The sequence below is a fragment of the Heterodontus francisci genome, chromosome 13, assembly GCF_036365525.1.
Source record: "Heterodontus francisci isolate sHetFra1 chromosome 13, sHetFra1.hap1, whole genome shotgun sequence".
NCBI lineage: Eukaryota > Metazoa > Chordata > Chondrichthyes > Heterodontiformes > Heterodontidae > Heterodontus > Heterodontus francisci.
In genome coordinates this window covers 88,344,665-88,351,382 of record NC_090383.1, presented here as the reverse complement: position 1 = coordinate 88,351,382, position 6,718 = coordinate 88,344,665, and positions in this window count along the sequence as shown.

Here is a 6,718-nt window from a genome sequence, read left to right as displayed (position 1 = left end):
ACTTACATTTATGTAGCACCTTTAATGTAGGAGCATTATCAAAGGAAATTTGACAGCGAATCACACAAGGAGATATTAGGACAGATGAAAGCTAGGTGATGGGCCAAGCACAGTGATGCATATTCCGTGAAAAGAGCAGAAGTGAAGATGAGATAAATCAGGAAGATGTGATTTGGTAATAGCAAACTTGGGATTCAAAAGGCTGTGAATAGTTGAAGGAAGAGAAGACTGAGATTCTGCAGCTTTGAGCACCTTGGATGAAACAACAAAGTTCAAAGGCGCTCTGGTCATAGCATTAATACAGCAGCGAAAGAAAGAAAACATATCGGCAGAGAGAATTTGACTGTGATTTGAAAAAGATCTGTGCTGTTAAGATTTCCCCGACTGCAAGCCAGAAAATCTTGCTTTTCAAGCATTACATCTTTGAGTTGCTGTTGATGATCTTGCCCAGCAGCATGCTAGTAAACATTAAGATCTTTGGGATATTTTACTACATTAAAGGCACTATATAAATGCAAGTTGTTGTTGCTTCCCACTCTGTACCAGCACCATGCCAGAGTTAGAATATTCAGTCACCTAGCAATTGTACAGATCCCATCTGTTTATTAGTGTTGGTGCACAATTAATATGCTTTCTTTGAACTCACCTAATTGTCATTTGTTTATATTCAAGTGTTCATATTTTTACAAATAATTTTCATTCTTTATATAAAATGGGCTGGACTCCACTGCGTGACTGTTGAGGAAGATCAAGGTATAACACATGTACTATTTGCAGCAGTGGGAAGCTTTGTCATATTTATTCTAATTTTTGTTATACCGGGTCACAAAATTCATGTACGCAGTGACATTGTCCTGCACTAGTATCATTATAGTCACCACCAATCCTTACAAATCCAGTGAAGAATCTTCAAAGACATTTAATCCAGACAACAACACACCACTAAGCAGAGCTTGTACTTGCATAGGTTAAATTTGTCTAAATTTATGTGTGCCTGAAACTGTTATGTAACCATTTTGATTAAAGAATAGCTCGTTGGCAAAATGGAACATAATGGCAATTTACAACTATTACAGTTTTGACAATTTTTAAAACAGGACTTTCATGTACATGCTGCTTTGAAACTGACCAGTCCCAGCTTGTTCATGTCAGATTGGCTGTCTCCTATAACCTGTGCTTTTCCTGAGTGCTACTATATCAGAAGTGATACTGTCACTATGGTAACTTGTAGCATATTACCATTCCGTTATCTTCTCTTTCCCTCCTCCATTATCCTGCATTCATGCAAAGGGCACAACCCCTCGAAAACATCACATTGATTTACTGGGTGATATGGTTCAGATCTGGGAATATTTGTTAAGAATGAAAATGTGCTTTTTCCAGAGAGAAACAATTTTAATTAAGAATAAGATTTTGCTTCTAGATGCCAACTTGAAATTTAATTGATCAGATCCCCAAATTGCTCAGTTGTTAAATGCACTGTGGTGTGATAGAGAAAAAAAGAAAGACTTGCATTTATATAGCACCCTTCACAACCTCAGCACATCCTGTGTTTTGCAGCCAATAAAACATTTCTGAAGTGTACTTACTGTTGTAATGTAGAGAACCCGGCAGCTAATTTATGTACAGCAAGCAAATGGACCACAAAGTTCTGTCTGTTCTGAGATAGCTGACCTCAGCTGGGTAATACTGGGGTACTACAGCTGGCCCTGACCCTAAGTTTGGCTGTCCTAAGGAAAAAAAACAAATTTCCCAGGACCAAGATGCTGAAAGGTTGCCAATGCCTACAGCACTATGCCCAAGACTGAATCAACACCTTCAGAAGAGGGATAAAAAAAGAAAATTGGAAAGTCGGGAGTAGGAATTGATAAGAAGTCAGTTTTTATTATAAGAGCCCAGCAAGGACTTGAAGGGAAATTCATTGATGCAAGAGAAAAAGAAATAGAGTCAAAATTATATTTTAAAGTGGCTCATTGGAGTTAAGTTACAAATAGATAAGAAAACATAGGTCTCTACATGACAGATGTGCCCAGAGATGGAAGAATCTAATACTCTGCTGCAGCAGCAAGTGGGCTGCTAACAGTGAACTCAATCAGGACATAGGAGGGATTTGTGGGGGCGAGTTGGGGTGGGTGGTGAAAGAGCGAGAAAACAAACGCTAGAAATGACACAGCAATGAAGTGAAGGCTCAAGTGCGGAAAATAACTATTTTGCTGCTGTTTTAAGATGGTTGCTTAATGTAGGTTGTAAAATTGCTCAGTGTTTCTTGCACAGAGTGGGTTTCAGAACTGAAAGCTGTAAATTAGTTATGTATTTTTGGCCCGACTCGTTCCTATTGGCTGGAGGACCATCAGTGTTCGGTAAGTCCTCCAGACCCACCCCCCCTTCTGCTCCCTAATGGCTGGGGCAGCCTTGGTGGACCAGCCAGTCCTTTCCTGCCCATCAATTTCTTATGCTTGCATTTCAGTTTTCATTAGAGCTTCACAGGTATTTGAGTTTATTTTGTGAAGGGATGCAATCATATGCGTTTCAATCTTGAACATGATTTAGAGTATAGCAGAGACGTCCCACTTGGCTTTTTTTTTTACCTTTAATCTCTCTAGCTGCACTGTAATAGTGCAGAGTGCCTTTGAATACAACTTCGAAGCTCAATCTCCTTTTGTCTATTCAGGAGCAGCATTGTTCCCCATTTCGGTTGCTGAAAAGCCAGGAGATATCCAAAGACAGATACTGTGACAGAATGGCAAGCATTGTGTACAATTTCTTGTTTTCTCTTCACATCCTAACCTATTGTACACATTTTAGCTATCTCACAAGGCTGAAAGGCCGAACACACGCAGATTACCTTAGTAACACAGTTGCCAATATTTGATATCTCTTTTCTCAACTCTCCATACAACTACACTGACCTAAACAGAAATTGTAGGGATTTCAGATTTCCAGCTTCCACAGTATTTTGCTTTTGTGTTAGAAATTGTAGGGATGTCACTGGACATTGGAGAGCAGGCACATGGTTATTCCTTCATTTTCTCCCAACTAGCTACAAAGCACATAAATAACTAAAATGAGTAATGGGGAATCTTGTGTTAAATAATTGTACGAGTTTTAAAGAAAATGCATTGCATGCTGCCAGGCAGTTTTAAAATCACACTGAGCCTTATTGAAAAGCTGTCAGAACCAGTGAATAATGGCCATGCACTAAGAACAGTGTATATATTATGTGTTTCTGTCATGTAACAGCAGTATGGGGTCAGTCACCGATGCAGAGTAACAAGCTAACTATAAGAATACTGGCCGAGTAGCCTCGAGGTTCTACTTTCTAAGCTATTTATAGTTTTACCAAAGGCACTAGCACTATGCAGGTGGGTAATGAATAAATCATATAGCAGAGTGGACTTGATTAGTAGATTTTGATAATAGTCTGACCCTCATTAATCAAACCATCTTTATGGCCCATGGAAGATGCTGCAGGAATCTCATAGAGGAGCTAATATTCCACAAATAACAACTTGCATTTATATAACATCTTTAATGTAGTAAAATGTCCCCACAGCAGTGTTAGCAAACAAAATTTGACACAGCCACATAATGAGATATTACAACAGGTCTCCAAAAGCTTAGTCAAAGAGGTAGGTTTTATGGAGCATTTTAAAGGAGAGAGGGTTGGAGAGGTAGGGAGGGAATTCCAGAGCATAGGGCCTAGGCAGCTGCAGGCACAGTCACCAATGGTGGAGCAGAAATTAATGAATGGGCAAGAGGTCACCGTAGAGATCTTGGAGGGTTGTAAGACTGGAGGAGTTTACATAGATAGGAACGGGAGAGGCCATGGACATATTTGAAAACAAATATGAGAATTTAAAAATTGTGGCATTGCTGGACTGGGAGCCAGTGTAGGTCAATGAGCACAACGGTAATGATGATGAATGGGAATTGGTGCAAGTTAGGACAAGCTTTTGCTAATTCCTCTACCTGTCCTCTAGCAGTAGTACTGTTAGGGCCTTACCAAAACAATCCTGCCTAGATTTAAATACCTATCTGTATGCCTTCAAAAATTAAATCTAACCTAAAAAGTATGCAAACTTAGTAATTGTGGTGCTATTTTGCCAAGTTATTAATATTGCCTGATATTGTTCAATTAATTTTTTTACCAAGAAACACATCACAGTTCCTCACATGCACAAATCTAATGAAGCTGTAACCAAGAGTTCCAAGTTGCCAACAGATCTGATCTGATGCAATGGGGATGCTGCTTGTGCAGAGAGATGTTTTGATGTGCACTCAGACGTTATGGCAGCTGGGAACACCGTACCATACCACTGAACAATATTATTTGGCTGCTTTTGGGGAAGATTTCCTCTGTGTGCTATGAGTAACAAAATGATGAGCACATGTATAAAGAGCATACTTACATTTTGCTATACAGTACACAGATTACATTTTCACCATATATGAATATTACTTAAAACAAACCTTATTAAAACAAAGTGCAGATTGTTAAAGGGCCCATCAGATGTTTTACTGTATAGTCTGGCACAGTTAGGGCTATAGGCACCATTGTAGCAATCCAGATAGCTTATGCAGTTACTCTCACCAATGCATTCATAGCTCATGATTAGATACTGGGATTGTCTACAATGAGACTCTTTTTCGACTGTTGTTCAGCATCTTGGAAGACCATTTTTGAAGATCTCATAGTTCCTTGAAGGAAAAAGTACTTTCTGCTAAAGATCCTTCTCCTAAAACTTGGGTTATACCAATAGTATGACTACCATGTGCATAAAATGATTCCATAAAAAGTAGATGGCAAATATTTGGTCCATCGGGACTTATTTAGGTCCTTTTGGTAAATGTTTAAGGACAGGTAAGTACAGGCCCATTCTAAAATGGAGGTCCTCATCAAGAGGGTAATTCACAAGCAGATCAAGCAACTAAGGCTGGCTGCCTGCATGATCCTCTATCATGAGGAACGGTCTCTGCTGTTACTCTGAGAAATGGGACACTGACCTCACCTCCATGCAGGCATCCTATCCCTTTATGGCCAGGTTGTCCACTGGCACCTTCAGGATAAACCCCTCCCACAGCCTACCCCATGGGCTCAAAATACAACTTTAATACCACAAGAATGATCCAGTGGACCTGGTGATGGTGTCCTCAGGTTTTGTCCTAACGCTGCCTCCTTTTCCGTTGTCTGCGTCCCACTGACACTTGGGGAAACAGTTCATCCAATAGGAGGATGCTATTCCATTGAGTCTATCTTTCAGAAAATCGGGAAAACCATATGGTGGCCTGGAATGGTATCCAATGTGGAGAGGCACATCCAGGGATGTTTGACGTGTTTACAGTCCAACCCCTCTCCCTGTTCCAATCAAGCATTTCTACATAGTAGTCCAGCATCCCCAGCGGGACCATGGACAGATATCCAAATTGATTTTACCAGTTCCTTGCCAAACTCTCAAGGGAACATAAGCACGTGCTCTTTATCTTAGATAAATTTACTAAATGGATAAAGGCTTTTCCTTGTCACATTAACACTGCTCCAACTGCAGCTATGGTTTTGTTGTGTGAGGAGTCTGCAGGAGGGGAGTGTCCATACAGATGGACAGTGATCAAGGGGCACATTTCACAGGCAAAATTTTCCCAAAATTACAAAAAGTGATGGGAATCGAACAAAAATTATACATCTCCTACCATCCCCAATCCTCGGGAGTGATGGAAAGAGGGAGCAGAACTCTCAAAATGATGCTTAAACAGTTTTGTTCAAATCACCACACACATTGGGCTCATATCTTGCCAATGCGTTTGATGCCCGTGCAGACAATTCCACACAGAACTGCAGGTGTCTCAGCTACCAGGCGATGATAAGACTCTTGAGGCATACCCCTGGACACTTACTAGTACCTATGGAACACCCATTACTACAGGGAAGCTGTATCACTGAATGGTTGAACACAATGGTGGAATGTGTCAATCAGGTGAATCAATTTGTTGCTCGGAACTTATACAAACATACGAATAGGAGCAGGAGTAGGCCACTCGGCCCCATTCAATAAGTTCATAGCTGAACTGATTACTCCACATTTCCACCTACCCCGATAACCTTCCACCCTCTTGCTTATCAAGAATCTATATACCTCTGCCTTAAAAATATTCAAAGACTCTGCTTCCACCGCCTTTTGAGGGAGAGAATTGCAAAGACTCACCACCCTCTGAGAGAAAAAATTTATCCTCATCTCTGTCTTAAATGGGTAACCCCTTATTTTTAAAACAGTGACCACTAGTGCTAGATTCTCCCACAAGGAGAAACATCCTTTCCACATCCACCCTGTCAAGACCACTCAGGATCTTATATGTTTCAATCAAGTCGCCTCTTATTCTTATAAATTTCAGCGGATAAAAGCCTAGCCTGTCCAATCTTACCTTGTAAGATAGCCCGCCCATTCCAGGTATTAGTCTAGTAAACCTTCTCTGTACTGCCTCCGATGCATTTACATCCTTCCTTAAATAACGAGAACAGTACTATACACAGAACTCCAGATGTGGTCTCACCAATGCCCTGTATAGCTGAAGCATAACCTCCCTACTTTTGTATTCAATTCCCCTCACAATAAACGATAACATTCTATTAGCTTTCCTAATTATGTGCTGTACCTGCATATTAACATTTTGCGATTCATGCACTAGGACACCCAGATCCTCTGCATCTCAGAGCTCTGCAATC